We start from the raw sequence: 16,860 nt of genomic DNA, 5'->3' as shown, positions 1-16,860 counted from the left end.
TCCTGATTTCTCACAGCATTCGGCGTGATCTTGCGGCTATCATAGCAGAAACAAAAGCTGATGCTCTCCGTGTTTTTCCGTTGTTTCATATGTAAATTGCGCAAGCTTATTTTGTCCATTAGATCGAAAGATCTTAAAAAAACCCATGCATTCACCCTCCCCTCAAAGAAATCAGGACAGAAGTGGTCGAAAGAAGACAAAGGAGACGTATTAAAACACCGGGTGTGAACGGGTATGTGTCTGCCTTGTCTACTTGTGATCCGATCGACCAAAACGCATCTTAGTACCAAGTGTAAACAGGGCCGTAGAGATGTGATCCTTGTCCGCTTATGTGCTAGACTAACAGGTCTAATAGTTTTATAAAGAACTACTGTAAGTTGTTAAAAAACATTTTCCTTTGGTCATATAACATCTCATTGAAGAAGACTGTTACAATAGTATTAATTTTTAATGCTTCTCGAAGCATTTAATTCCCGCATTATCACAGATAAACCACAAATTCAAGCTGACAAATCATTTGTATGCAAGATGAATCACATATCTTCAAGATCTGCAGAAGGGATTGTGAGAGAAAAGCTGTCTAGGGTCATTAGTAGGGTTTCAAAGTCACTCTGCCCTCTGACAGAGAGCGTTTGACAGGTGCTGCCGAGGCAAAGCTTGCCACAGGAGAGAGAAATGATACCATCCTGATTAGATCGTCCACCTTAGGGAAGGTGCTGATGCACAGAAATTCTAAAAGAGAGGAAGAGGAGGGCAAGAAGGAGGGGGTGGGGTGGTTGGTGGGTGGGTGAAGAAAGAAAAACTGAAAGCGCAAAATAGAATAGCTGTCAAATGTGCAACGTTTCTTTTCCCACGTCGCACTGTCCCTCCTTTGGTGTGGTCTGGTGTGTTACCCCCAGCGGAGACGTCTCAGTGCGATGTGTCAGTCAGACCCCTATCCTCACGCCATTCGCAAATTGTCAGACTCCATGCTGACCCGCAAGCCTGTGTTACTACCACGTCAAAATTTTGAATGAATCCCAGAGCACTCTAAGCCAAAATCAAAATTCCTTTTTTAAATCAGTTACTGGATGTGAACTTGGTCCACTTCCGTGCTAGACAAACCTGTCAGACTCCGCACCAACCTGCCAGCCTGTTCCTACAACGTCAAAAAAATTTGAGAAAATAAACCGCTCTTGCATAATCCATCAAACTGAAAACAGAAATTCGCACTTGTTAACCGGGAATGGCTCCCAGAGCACTCCAAGCCCTCTCCCAATCAAGAACCGATCCTCATCTGGCATTTCATTAAATTCAAACAAGCATTACAATGCATTGGCTCCCACGAAAGCGGAGTAATTCGAGGGGTTAGGCTCATCAGTGCTGGCCTCTTCTCTAAAGTCATTAATGAGGGCTCAGGCCAGGCTCAGGGCTTTCCACGAGTCACTAACACTCCTATAACCACTCTTCATCTGATGAGCTCGTTCATAAAGCCTGAGGAGCCAGGATGCCTCTTTAGAAACGGTCCCCTTTTCCAGGCTAAATGAACAGTTATTGAGTGAAAACAGGTCAAGTGGACTGGGGGCACACTGCTAAGTAAAGCTAAAGAGAAAAGTGTTATAGTGTGAGAAAAAAAAGAAAAGAGAAAAGCAGAGTGCCTATGCGTGAAAGCAGAGGAGGATTGTTGCTCGGCATCTATGGGAAGTGGTGGTGGCTATGAACGAGGTGATTTGCACATTAAAAGCTGCAAATGTAGCGCAGCTTTGAGGGAGCCACCAGCAAAGAATTTGCACTCTCTAAATAAATAAAGTTGACAAAAAAACCCTCAGCGTTCGGCATGATAAAACACTTTCGCTTGAGTAGTAAATCGATGCAGAGTCAGTGCCTGGATGTCAACAATGTTTTGAATGTGTTTTGACACTGAGAGGTGACAGTCATTCACTGAAGACACATTCTGCCTTGGGCTTGTGATTAGGCACAGGATGTGTGTGTGCGTCTGTGACGAATAGAGAGAATGATACAAACCATAGTGTGCCGAAAATGAAGCTGAGAGCCACCCCGCTGCACAAGAGCCCCGTAAAATACAGTTGTTTATATGCTCGACAGCAGGGCTGTGCCCTCCCTGACAGAACAAAAATGAAAGCAATATCAATGAAATATGACACTGATGATAGACCGGGAGAAGAGATGGAAATGACTTGATTCTCCCGAGTTTTCCGAATGAGATCTGGCCTGCGAGGATGTGTTCAAGCTGAACTCTGAGATAGCTTGCACTTGTCAGGTTTCTCAAACAATCAGGGCATCAGCTCCACTGGGAGTTGTCAGAAATGAGCAGAAAACTCAGCAGGTTTGTAAGAAGCCCACTACGGAAGTGCGGTTCTGTTAATAAACCGCCTCTGAAGGTTACAGTTGGATCCGAAAACCACTCGCTCAAACGACATAAAACACTGACTGCAGACTGTTCCAATCAGCTAAATTAGAATTGTTTTCTGAAAGCTGACTCCTATATGACCTGTATGCGTATCTGGGTTTGAGAATGTGTATGTTTCTGTGTCCTTGGGCGATCGTCTCTGGCTGTAAGTGGGAATAGACCATGTCCACTGGCTGTACAGCCAGAGTTTTCAATGCCCTTGATGCCTGCAGAACAGAGGACAATAGGATCAGTGTGAACAATGCAAGCCCTCTTAACAACACTGATCCACTAGGCCTAGAACCACAGCCTTTCTCCACTATCATCACACAACACACACACACACACACACACACAAAGCCACCAGTGCTTCAATGCAGATGAAAAATGCCTGCTTTCTTCTCATTTTAAACCATTAAAAGGCACAATATGTACGATTTTTGGATTAAAATATAGAAAAACCACTAGAACAATGTTATATATTTTGTTGACTTGTGTACTTACATTATCCCAAATGTTTCCAACAATGTTTAAATCCACAATTTTAACCAGTGTTACGGCCCGTGTCATTGCGTTGCCTGACATCATATCCGTGTTTCCGTCTCTTACCTCGTTTTACTTCCGTAGAAACTACGAAAACACCAAAAACGCTTTAATATATTATTTGTTTAGTAGAGAAGAGAGCAACTGCTTGGATACCTTTATCAACAGAGAATGAATCATTGTTATATAGCTCAACACGCTTAGTCTTATTTTTTTTAATCTCTTGTTTTCTTGATTTACCGTTTAAACCTTGCCTCAACACTATTTTGTCAAGTGGCTAACAGTGCAAAATCAGAGAGAGTTTATTTGTAGTAACAATAATACATTTTCTCTGCCATACAGTATAATTAAAATGAACTGCATGCCATTTAACAACAAAGTCATAAATTTTTTATTAATATGATATTCTAATATTGATCTAGCAATGTGCAACAAGTGTCTCAAAATGTAATGTTTTAACTTTCAACACACTCAAATGTATTAGTATGATGATGTTTTGATCAAGCAAAACAGTGCTGCGTTACCCCGCAATTTTAATTTGTCAAATATAGTGACCTGTATGAGTAGTAATTCAGCATTTGCGGCTGTTTTATTAGAATTAAATAAAATAATGTGATATTAAGTGATCAAACGTAACTTTAACAAAGTTCAAATTCAGGAAAGAAGTAGGCAGGAACCTTTATATAGAATAATCTACTGTATATAAAATTACAGAATAATGTGAATATTAAATATTGTCAAAATTTATTTTATAATTGTAGTATTGAAAAGAAAGACAGAAGGAAACAAAATAAATAAAAATGACAACATAGTCTACTGGATTCAATTCATATTGGGTCCCTACATCAATGTAAATCTGTTTTTGCCTGTTTTATAATCCAGCAGGCGAATTTGAATGTCACAAATAACACCTCCTTAATATCTCCTTAAAAAGCCTACACAATTTGAGGCTTTATTCATGTCTGTAGCACAAACAGAGCAGCACGAGTTACATACTTAAGTTTAATACTTAGTTCTAGAGATTTGAACAAACACCTAACATTAATTTTGTAATAATAGTGGAGTGTAAGCAAACACATTGTTTTGAAAGGATCTAAACGTTCCTTAAAGCTCTTAACAATTATGTTCCGTAAGCCACGGTAAAGAGCCGCCACAGTCAGTGAGCACTTTGGGGCACAATCCTCCATCACGCCTGCAGCACAGGCCTTTTGACCCAGGTGTGAACTTGAGTGTCAATACCGCTCTAGAGTATGTTATTATTTGATCGGCAGCGGTCGGCTGGGGATATAATTCCAGTGCATAGGAGAGCCGGTTGTGCACTCACACTGGACCTAAGTGGCCAGCCATTTCGACAGCAGCTACACTTCTCATTTTTCTCTGCTGGAAGCCCAAGTGTTTTCATCAAATTTACAGTTATTTTTTCCCTCTTGTGCAACCAGAGAGGCACCAAAAATAAGGAGAGACGGCGCAAGAAGGAAACAAAAACAGGGCAAGTAAGTGAAAAGGTGGTCTATTAGATATTAGAACTGGATAGAAGTTAATTTTAGATTAACACAAGACAAGTACGAGTTTCAAAACATGTCTTTGCAGCTCATCCACTTTCAGCCAGAGCTCAGCAAGCAGTAAACGTGCTTCCCAGAGGTACTGCTGCCAAGGGTCTATCATTCATTAGGCTGCCACCATCATCACATGCATTCCAGACACTTAATCACTAGGATAGAGATAAAATAAAAAGCTTGAAGGTCACCAGGGGGAAAGAGCGATAGAGGGGAGATAGCGTGGAGGGGTGAAGATGTATGGCCTCATTTTGATTGAGGACGTGATGCCTTCAGTCACACACGACAGAACACCCGATGAGGAGATGCGTTTTGACTGGAGACCTTTCATCACAGACTCCAACGATTTGCCGTGCTACACATCACAAGGAAACGGCCCTGGAGGATTCCGCTTCAAATCGCAAGCGAAAACATTTAATAAGAATATCAGTATCTACCCTCTTCCGTATTCACTTTACGGTCTAGAAGACGTGCGACAGTAGAGCGTTGAGCGAAACTCTGAATCTGAACCATCATGCATATTTCCCATTCTTTCCCATCAGGTGTTTTTTTGCCTGTCTACTCCTCTGATGTTTTGACATATTTCTCTGCCTCGTCGAGCTCTCGTCTCTGATTTGCCGTGCTGTTTAATGTTCATGAGGGGCGGCGCAAAACTCGGTCCGTTGACAAGCCACTGGCTGTTGTTACAAGATCTCAGACAGACAAAGAAGACGAGGTGCACCGCTGAGGAGCCCCACACTCCACTGCCTCAAAATAAAAAGCGCCTTGACCTGCTCGGCAGCCAACTTCACCTCTCAACTGTGACGGACGGACGGCGCCCCGGTCTCATCCCGCGGCCCAGCATGCTTAAATAATGCCGGCTCTCTGCACGCCCCGGGCCAGCAGCCACCCACCATACTGGGAAACTTCTGATGCTTAATCTCCCGAAATGCAAATGTGCCAAACGAGAGATGGGGGTTCACAATTCTGCGAGTGTAAACGGACATGCTTAAACCCTCCACTAAGACTGGCTCATACTGCACCGACAACCAAATCAGAACTATTATAGTCACTTTCCAGGCAGGAATTTGTATGGCATTTGAATTTGAAAGCGTGTATGGTGGGGCGTACAGTTTTGCTTGAGGATATTGGATCTTTCAAGGGCTTTGTTCGCACGCCATGATGACAATGGTGGCGTGCACCAACTGAGGAAAAACTGTCAAAGCAACATGTATCAAATTTCACAAAAGTTCAGAGCAAAGAAATTTCCCATCCCTCTCCAAACCTCCCACCGAAGACAAAACAAGCGATCCAAGACACATCCTCTTACTTTAAAGAAAACAAGCGGCTGACACATTTCCTGCCAACAGGCCCTTTCCTCAGATAACACAAGGCTCCCGTCAACAGGAAGCCCTTTCACCGGCGGCTCTGCCTCCCTTCGGCACGTCACACAAAACAGCTCCTCAGCCCCAGCCCCCACAGCTTCCCCTCCAACTGTTGAGGAAAACTTGCAGGAGATGCTCACTAAAACCAGAAGGACTAAAATGAAAGGAACTGGACTTTAGCCTCGAGTCCTTCAAATGCTCTTGGTCTGAGAGGCAGCATTTTAACAGCCTCGACAATACTCCTGAAATCAATTAATGCGCAGCCTGTGGTATCAACATTACACGCAGCCTCCCATTACATCAAATCCCACAATAGCTCTGGCCAGACAGACGGACGGACAACATTACGGTCTGTGCAAACCACAGGAAAGGGTGCACACAAAAGCACAAACATGCCCTCTAGGCATGGGTCAATGCTTTAGATTTGTTAAAAGCCTCCAGTTCTTGTGCGCTCACCAGAAGTTTACACGATTGAATGCACGAGCGCAGCAACGACGTATTAAGGATTTGAGGAAAGTTTGTAAAAAGCAAAGCAGAACTCACGTTAAGTGCAGAGTGCATTTGAAGAGCGGTGAGAGAAGAAAACCTGAGGCAACCTTCATAAGGCAGGGGCTGTACTGTTTGAGCAGCTGCTAATAGGAGAACTGGCAGAAGAGAGAGAGAGAGAAAGAGAGAGCAGACGCTTTCTGCAGGCTGCTGTGATGACATGCAGGCTTTTTCCTTTTTTTTTTAGTAAGGGGGCTTATCTTTGTCTCTATGGTAACTGTGTCTCTGGGTGGTTATTAGAAACCCTGAACTTCCTGTGCATCTGCAGGATCAGCCAATCACGCGCCGTGTTTTCATAGGCGGAGATAGCTCGTGCTATAGGCAGTGAAGAGCGGCCACATGAGGGGGCCATGGAAACAGAGGGTCAGGGAAAACTTACAGCCCGGTACGGCAAGCATACAACAAAACAAAACTGTCTTTATTGTACTCTCTACATATTTATAGAAACATCTAGTGACCAGAATCCGAGAGCTCATTTTTTCCCCTAGCAAAACAGCCTCCATGCCACAAGCTTTTTTCTAAAAGGGACATTGCTATCAAGGTATTTCAGTATTTTTAGAACGAAAATGGAAACTCTTATGGAAAACACAAGCTCAGCATCTTAGATTCCCAGAAAGAACTTGCTATAGCACTGTGGTAAAGACACTTGCAGACAGACAGCCGCAGAAAGCTCAAAGCTCAGCAGAATGGCCAGAGTTACCAGAGTCCAGCTCTAATGACAATAAATCCACAGGATGTGCTGTGTACCAACACATTCACATGATTCGTTTTAGCAGCAGACTGTGGATGAGCAGAACTTAATGCTCATGAATGCAAATGAACAGAGAGAATGCAGATTACACAAAACTGACATGGAGCACGCATCTAGAACAGGACTTTCAGCTGCTGTGTCCAAGCTTGCACAGAAAAGACAGCTGAAGTGAAGAGTTGCAACTTAAAACTATCAGATTACAATGAGAAAGCTTCATTATCCCAGCTCAGCAAGGAAATAAACCTAGCAATGAACCCAAAAGTAAAAAAGTAAGAATATGCCTCACAGACAAGAATGGGAACACACTTTAAGTGTTCATAGGAAGTAGTACACACACACTCTCTCTCTCTTAAGCACTCACTGCATAGTTTCCTAGTAGTCTCTCTGTCTCCTTGGTTTAAGCGGGTGAAATCGTTTGGAGCATTGTGTCTCACTACTCCCCTGCGCTGACTTGTTTTCCACCCAGCGAGCACATTCAAACTTCACTCGGTAGCTGCTTTATTTAACGCTGCATTTGTTGACAAGTCTCGGAGCAAAGTTCCTCATGTAGAACCCTGGGTGCTGAACTCGAGAACATCAAATACAAACATTAACGACCAGAACAGAGTGCCCTACACCCTGAGGGTGAGATGTTGCTTCATCGCCACCAAGAAAAACATCAAGCAGTCTACAAGGACAGGAAGGGAATGACCCCCGAGGCACGCTCAGCCAGGGACGGACTAGACCTCTTCCAGCACTGTTTACAGCTGCAGTGACTCCCATTCCTCACTGACAGGAGCTTGTCCTCTTTCCTGTCTCTGCTGTCACAATATTTCATCCAGCGCAAGTAGCACATGTCCCACACGTAACTAGACTCACCAGCCCGGAGCTCCCAGTGGTGTCTAAATGCTCTTGCACACCGGCTGACTCCTGACAAAACAGAAAGCCCTGATAGATTACAGCAAGAATGATCAATCACACACAAACCTTTTAATCCAGATCGTCCCCTGATTGGCTGCCTCCGCATGAGCTCCAGATTTTTAAATCCGACTGGTTAATCCCTCCATTTCTCTCAGATCCAGTATTTCAGCAGTGACCACAGTGGGCTCTAACATTCACTTGGCTTTTTTCTCTCCCTCCCTCTTTCTCTCTCTCTCTCTGCACTCTGTTCTGAGACCGCTCACTGAGCTCTGGAACTAAGGGAGCCTGATGAGGAGGGAAGCGTCTCGCTGGGTCCTAGTGTCTCTGGTGTTAACTGAAAGAATGCCATTGTTCCGTGTGTAACCCAGGGCTACACTCTACAGACGGCTGATAAGTCCTCCGCTGTGCCAGATCCTCTCTCGGGGTATTTGTAGATGGACAGAGATGGAGAGCTGTTTGATATCCATTACCTGAAAAAAAATGCATAAAATAATTTACAAACTAATCTTATAAAGAATGTTTTAAAGTGCCAAAAAAAGAGTTCTTAGTATCTGTGTTATTTTTTTTTGTTATAAAGATATTTTTTTGCAAAATGTAATGTCAAATCTTATTTTTAGAGAAATCTAGTAAAATTCAATGAGGTTTATGTTTAAAACAAGAACTAATAATAATAATAATAATAATATGAGATTTTTTTTGATACAGAGATAATATAGAGACTGATCTCCAGCATTTTCACAGTTCAGCTTGTTAGATTGAATATTTACACTGATATTTCTATATACAACTTGTGTGATATATTCATAGTCTCCTGGAGAAATGCAATCGCTGAAATTGGAAGACTTGAAACATATTGCACAGATCATATTAACTATAACAATGGTGTTTTTTGGAGACTGACAGTACAAAGTTGAATGGAAAAGAGCAGCCCGGATATTCTGCATTTTATTTCCTGTTATACAGAATAAAAAAATTAATAAAAACTAATATGACATTAGGATGAGCAGATGAGAATATTTGTTTGAATTACTCCTTTAAGACAGTTAATATCTAACCATGTACTGAGACGAGGGTTTTTTCTCCTCTCCAATTCAGATAAATGACTCAAGTAGGACTAAAGTATGTCATAACAAAATTCCTCCTTGACGTCAGCAGCATGAAAGCACACAAATCACAACCTTTTTTTTTTTTTTTCAAATGACGTGAACATTGCAAGCAAACCGATCTTACAAAAAAGGGAGCATCTGCTAAGATCACAACAGATGTCACCTGAAGCCTGAGGAAATAAATACGCTTTTGCAAGTCTTTCTAGCTTTTTAGTATCAAAAAACACATACTTTTTTTCTATCACTTAATAACTAAGATTGAAAACAACTATAAAAAGCCTAATGACATTGAAAACAATTTGATTTTAGCTCTGCCCTTTAAAACATACCAATATTCAAACCCCAAAACGCTACCACTTTGAAGTGTTCTCTATTATAAATGTGGCAGCAATGAAAAACTATTACGTGCACGGACACTACAGCCAGGGCTATAAATATAAGCAACACATGGAGTGGCAGACTGCAAAACAGGGGGAAATTTGGGCTGCTTATATCTGTCAAGAGCTGCACGAATCAGGCCGCCGGCCATATGATCAGCCTGGGGCTGAGTCCACCTCCTCAGCAGGGAGCTTTGTAACAGCGCTTCTCGTTTCTTTTTCAAAAAAACAGATTGAGTAAAAGGGGGGAATTTTTGTAAAATACTCTGGATGCTTATGTATAAAAAGTCTCAACTGAAACTTTTCCCTTACCTAAATAACAGTTGACTAATGTGCTCACAATGTAAACTTACTGGAGATCTTGGGGGCATGGGCACAAGTGGAGACATAAGGGTTTTTTTTTCCTTCGGGGTGAAACAACATCTGATGGGGAAAGACAGTGATGTTATTTTGGGCAATTTATACTTCTCTCAAATACTTTTATATTTATCCTTTTAAGGGTTAGTTCACCCAAAAATGAAATTTCTGTCATTAATTACTCACCCTCGTGTCGTTTCACACCCGTAATTGATGAAATCTGAGAGGTTTCTGATCTCCCTATACACAGCAATGTCATAACAAATTTCAAGGCCCAGAAAGGTAGTAAAGACATCGTTAAATTAGTCCACGTGACTAAAACTATTCTCGTTGCTTCATAACATTAAAGGGATAGTTCACCCAAAAAGGAAAAATCTGTCATCATTTACTCCCCCTCAAGTTGTTCCAAACCTGTATAAATGTCTTTGTTCTGCTGTACACAAAGTAAGTTATTTTTGTAGGAAGTTATGTTTGTAACCAAGCAGATCTTGCCCCCATTGACTACCATAGTAGGAAAAAAAAATACTATGGTAGTCAATGGGGGGCGAGATCTGCTTGGACTATTTTAACAATGTCCTTACTACCTTTCTGGGCCTTGAATTTTGTTATGACATTGCTGTATATAGGGAGGTCAGAAAGCTCTCGGATATCATCAAAAATGTCTTAATTTGCATTCCGAAGATGATCGGAAGTCTTACGGGTTTGGAACGACATGAGTAATGAAAATGAGAAATTTTATTTTTTGGTGAACTAACCCTTTAAGGCTGAAATATCTTTCTAGATTTTATGTCAGCAAGTATACAAATTCTAAACAGTTAGTAAGCATTTGATTGTCACAAGTGATGATGCAATTCTGGAATGAAGAACGGTTCAAAACACTGTGCCTGCATTTGGTCCACTGTGCTCACAAATTAATAATTAACGCTGAAGATACACTGAAAAGATTGTAACTTCTTTGTAAATATATGTATGCAGAATTTGCATAGCATTAAAAAGGAAAGTAACACATAGTATATGTCCTGCTCCAAACCTGTGCAGAGTAAAATCAGTCTAGATCTGCAGTTTAACCCTAATGTAAACTGAGGCTGAACTGTGAGCACATTTTTAAAATAACAGAAACTATGTGAAAAGAAAAAAATGCTTTTGTCCTTGACTGTTGTGTAGAAAAATAGAGCTATTGGCTTTTATGTTATGTGAATGAAGCCAGACTTGTGAGCACTAGAGCTTTCCAAATCTGTACATTTTCAGATCAAGCAGTTAATCATGTTCAATAACGTTTCAGTAACAGAAACCGACTGAGCTGCCAAATGCTCTGGCCTCTGAACGTCTGGCAAAAAGATCCAGTTTTTGCAGCAGCTGTAGGATGGAATTCTGTTTGTGTTCCCCAGTGCTAATGTTCAAGTGCGACTAAACATATAAAAATAGCAGCATATCTCAGCGTAAAACAAGATCTTTATGAGTAGGTTACAAAAATGAAATGTAGCAAACAGTGATTTACATACAATGAATATTTAAATACATTAATATATAATTATGGTTGCAAAATTTACTCTCAAATGTTCATGATTAACACACCTGTGATTGCACATCAATTGAATTCTATATTAATGTGCACTCACACTCATCTTTGTTCATTATGTTGCTTGGCAACCATAAACAGCCAGCAGTTGAGCTAATGAACTATATTACTTAACAGGAGAATTGTTTATTATCATGAACTAATGCAATTATTTATTGAACATAATTGTCATTATATTGATGTTGCTGTTTTAGGAAAACAATAAGCCACTTGAGGATGTTACAATGATTTTTCTATATCGCACTTCACATGACCCTTTCATTATGGTAAAATCACTGTAAACTGTCCTCAAGTGGCTTGTTTAAATGTAAATTGTACAGGCAGCAAGTGCTCCAGAAGTTCTGTAGTAAACCGAGAGGGGGGAATTCTTTGTTTTGTTGCTACCTATATATATTCATCATTTTCAACATTCTTTAAAAAAAAATGATGTCAATGACACTATTGATAAAATGAACTATGCGTGTCCATCCCTTTCCTATATAACAATCTCTGTACTCATTAAAATGATTTACATACAGCAGTCACAAGAATAACACAATTAATGTTCCTCTCAGTTAATTACTCCACCTTCCTCTGTAACATCTTCGAACGCATTTGAAAAAAAAAAAAAAAAAAAAAAAAAAAAACAAAGCCCAGATGAATGTCTTCATCATATAATATTTTGCCCGAGGCACTTAAGTGAATTAATGTAGCATAATTTCTGTGCGAAGTGCTTGCTTAGTGCAATCAAAGGATTAGAAATATGCATTTTTCAAATGATATTTCAGGCAACACTTACAGAAAATAAAATATGAATATGTTTCTTCACTAAGCAGAACCTTGGTAAACAGTCATGTTATTGACTAGAAGAAGCGATTTCTGTGATTTCATATTCTAATGCTAAACTTGTTCAATAGATCAGCCTGAAAAGAATGATTCACATATGATTACAGGCAAAAAGCTTCATTTGATAGAATAATTTACTTTTAATTTTTCACTTTATGGTGAATCTTTCACTTACATGAAAAGAAAGAAAGAAAAAAGTATCTTTCTTTTATAAGAAAATTAAGCATATTTTAGAATAATTTTACATTGTAAAATTATTTTAATGACAATTTTGCATAATATTACACCATTCTCATTTCCATGCAAAAATAAATAACACTAAAAAAATCATTCTCATTACTTAAACATAATTAAATAAATAAATAATCTCATTCCCATTAGTGTAATGTGAAAATGTATTAAATTGTATAATACTTATAAATCAAGGCCGTTTTTGTTGTGCTGCCTTTAATACAATTATTTTTTTTTCAACATTTATCAGCATAAATGCTTTAAAATACTGTATTATAATAATGACTAATGATGCATGATGGGGATAAAATGTGCAATTTTTGACAACGAACAAACTAACTAAACAACAAGACAAAAACTAATTTTCATGAGATTCACACAGTAATTATTCCTACTAAGTTTTAAAAAGTCTTAAAACTTTCGATCAAGCTCAACCAAACCTGAATGATGCACGAGAAAACACCTCTCCGGGAAGCTCAAACATGCAGCATAACCAATGAGGTTCATTCTCGTGTGTTACGCAGCACGTTTGAGCTTCCGGAAGAGGTTTGTTCTTGTGCGTCATTCATGTTCGGTTGAGCTTCTGTTTATGTTCACTGATCAAGGTTTATATGTGAGTAAATTAAATCTGTTCATCATAAAAAGAGATCGAGTTTCTTCAGAAAATTTGGACTTAACCGCTCGATTCATATGGATTATTTTTCCAGTCTCTTTATGAACTTTTTGAACCGTCAAAGATCAAGTTGCAACGGCAGTCTATGGAGGGACAGAATGCTGTCAGATTTTTTCAAAAAGATCTTCATTTACAGTGGGTACGGAAAGTATTCAGACCCCCTTAAATTTTTCACTCTTTATATTGCGTTATATTGCGGCCATTTGCTAAAATCATTTGAGTTCATTTTTTTTCCTCTGTGCCTTGCCACAATTCTGTCTCTGAGCTCTTCAGGCAGTTCCTTTGACCTCATGATTCTCATTTGCTCTGACATGCACTGTGAGCTGTAAGGTCTTATATAGACAGGTGTGTGGCTTTCCTAATCAAGTCCAATCAGTATAATCAAACACAGCTGGACTCAAATGAAGGTGTAGAACCATTTCAAGGATGATCAGAAGAAATGGACAGCACCTGAGTTAAATATATGAGTGTCACAGCAACGGGTCTGAATACTTAGGACCATGTGATATTTCAGTTTTTCTTTTTTAATAAATCTGCAAAAATGTCAACAATTCTGTGTTTTTCTGTCAATATGGGGTGCTGTGTGTACATTAATGAGGGAAAAAAATGAACTTAAATGATTTTAGCAAATGGCTGCAATATAACAAAGAGTGAAAAATTTAAGGGGGTCTGAATACTTTCCGTACCCACTGTATGTTCTGAAGATGAACGAAAGTCTTATGGATTTGGAACGACATGAGGATGAGTAATTAATGACAGAATTTTCATTTTGGGGTGATCTTTAAATCATACTATGGGAGCTTTTTTCCGCCACAGAATAAAAAATAAATAAGGTAATTGCGACTTTTTATCTCATAATTGTGTGATATAAAGTCGCAATTCGGAGAAATAAAGTCAGAATTGCGTGATATAAAGTCAGAATTGCAAGAAATAAAGTCAGAATTGCGTGATATCAAGTCACAGTTGTGAGAAATAAAGTCAGAATTGCGTGATATAAAGTCAGAATTGCAAGAAATAAAGTCAGAATTGCGTGATATCAAGTCACAGTTGTGAGAAATAAAGTCAGAATTGCATGATATAAAGTCGCAATTGGGTGTTATAAAGTCAGAATTGAGAGAAATTCTAAAAACTTTTTTCTCAGAATTGGTATATATAAACAATTGTGAGTTATAAAGTCAGAATTGGGAGATATAATCTTGCAATTCTGAGAAAAAAGCCAGTCTTTTTATCCATCAGAATTGGACTTTATAACTCGCAATTGCAAGTTTATATCTAACAATTCTGAGAAAAGAAGTCAAAATTGTGCAATATAAAGTCAGAATTGCAAGATATAAACTGAGAAACTTCTGAGAAAAAAATAAAATGAAATATATATATCATGCAATTCTGACTTTATCTCTCACAATGGCAAGTTTATATCTCGCAATTCTAACTTTATAATACGCAATTGCGAATTTATATCCCGGAATTCTGAGAAAACAAGTCAGAATTGCGAGATGTAAACTCACAATTGTGAGATAAAAAGTTGCAATTATCTTTTAAATTGTTTTATTCCATGCTGGAAACAAGCTTCCATAACATCTCCTCACATAACCTCTCATTTGAAACTGAATTTCTTTCAAATGGTCCACTGCTTTTTCATTCCACATGAACCAAAGTCAGATACAGCTGCTTCTGCAAGGTATATAGAGGAAAAAATAAGGCTTGTTAAATGCTGCATTCATCCTGCATTATTTATGCTGCATTATCTGAGTCAAACCTACCTGAGTGCAAATGACCTGTACACAAGGGATGCCAAGAAATGGAACAGTGCTCTTGAACACACTATAAGCATGAATATGATCCAGGGGCGTAATAGGATATAATGCAAACCATACTACTTAAACCACTCAACCGATTCCCATCAACAATACTCAATAAACACTGTTTACACAGCAGAGGTGGATCTGCGCACATCTTTAACAACTGCGCCGTTTTCTCTACACTCAGCGGCAGAAAATAACTCAAGAGAACGCGTATAAGAGTTGGCCCACAATAATTGAAATAAGTGGTGAAATCCGTTAGCTTAGAATCCTCCCAGTGCGATTCAAGGATGGGTAACTAGTCTCACACTATGAGCTGAAATGTTCTTTCACAGGGATGCAACATCAACTCATATCTATAATGTGACACAAGGGACAATAACCATTATTATAATCTATTGAAGTCTGGGAAGCTAATAGACACCCAAAACAGAAAGAGGCGGCGCTGCCTCGCTGCTGGGGAGAAACGAGGGTGATTGTTTTTCACTCTCTGTGAGAGTGTGAGCAAAGAGCAGGGAGAACGCGTGATGGATCTAGCACAGCCACGCGCCTGCCGACTGAAAAATCAATCACAGTAATGGCTGGCGCTTCCGCAACGATTCTCCCGCAGAATGAAACGCAGCTTTAATGTGATATGCAAACAATAAAAACGGAGTGCAATTCTTTTTCAATAAAAGAAGGCACTTTTCACACAACAAACGCAGCATGAACAGGAAACTAATGTCGCCATCCCTCCATCCATCTGTCTGTCTCGCTCTTTCTCAGGGAAAAGCACTTGTGGATGGAACCATCTCTGACGAACGTACTGCTGGAAGGCAGAACAGGTCATGTTAACTGCTGTCAGGACTGAATTATCCCTTAATAGTGCAGCTTTGCCTTGTTACAACTGCTACGGTTAGGACATAAAACCAGTTTGTCTGAGTCCAAACCTTTGTATATGACACACGACGGCTCTCTAAGCGTCCAGGGACTTTCACCACCAGGCACACTGTGAAGCGACCATGCGAGCCAAAGTAATCCATCTATTGTTTTTGTTTTTTTCATTCCTCATCCAGCGGACACACACAGTGCAGATGGCATAATTTGTTGAGATCCTCACCCGGCTAATGGCCTAAAGCCCAAGTGGGTCATTTGCGCTGAGAAATATTGGGCCTTTTGTCCACTCAATCCTCACACACAACCTACACTCACCTATTGTACTACAGCACCAACAGCCTGCCACAGGCATTTGGATCAAGGACATGGTGGGTTTGAATTAATGCAGTACATTAAAATTTGTGAAGCATAGCTGAGATTTTATAGCTGGTAACAACTGAGTGGAATCTAGACTATTCATTTGTTTTATGGACAGAGTGGCTATCAGCATTTATGTACGAGCCACACATTTGAAACAAAACAAAATGATTACAAATATGCCTACAAAATTTCCCATACAACTTTTTACCATGGTTTTACTATAGTAACTCTTTAGAAATTATGTTATTGTTGCGATATTGCAGTAAATTCATTCAAAATCTATTCAGGCTACTATTTTTCAACATAAATACAAATGTTTGATTTATAAAAACTAGTTAGATTGGCCATGATGTTGAAGAAATGCACATGGATTTAACAGTGATTACTATGGTGCTGCTGAAAATAAAAATTGCACTGGTAAACTATTAAAATTTCACAAACAATAAATGAAATATGTGACCCTGAACCACAAAACCAGTCATAATATTTGTAGCAATAGCCAACAATACATTGCATGGGTAAAAATGATTGATTTTTCTTTTCATGCCAAAAATCATTAGGATATTAAGTAAAGATCGTGTTCCATAAAGATATTTTGTAAATTTCCAACCGTAAATATATAAAA

At 39.4% G+C, this 16,860-nt stretch overlaps 1 protein-coding gene across 6 annotated transcripts in view; it reads right to left on the bottom strand.

Annotated features, from left to right (window-relative positions):
- The window catches only part of foxn3 (forkhead box N3), a 126,074-nt gene that overhangs the window by 104,220 nt on the left and 4,994 nt on the right, over positions 1-16,860 (bottom strand). For 2 of the 6 annotated variants that reach the window (XM_048190767.1, XM_048190768.1), the window contains one exon: positions 8,116-8,519. The gene's annotated coding sequence lies outside the window, so the exon portion shown is untranslated. Of the gene's footprint in view, positions 1-6,395; positions 7,473-7,510; positions 7,958-8,115; positions 8,520-9,885; positions 9,956-16,860 lie in introns of those variants that run through there. The other 4 variants (XM_048190770.1, XM_048190775.1, XM_048190769.1 and 1 more) reach the window with 4 other exon arrangements.

This window comes from Megalobrama amblycephala, linkage group LG5 (assembly GCF_018812025.1).
Source record: "Megalobrama amblycephala isolate DHTTF-2021 linkage group LG5, ASM1881202v1, whole genome shotgun sequence".
Lineage (NCBI taxonomy): Eukaryota > Metazoa > Chordata > Actinopteri > Cypriniformes > Xenocyprididae > Megalobrama > Megalobrama amblycephala.
Note: the sequence above shows the minus strand (reverse complement) of the source record. Positions and strands in the feature narration are given on the sequence as shown.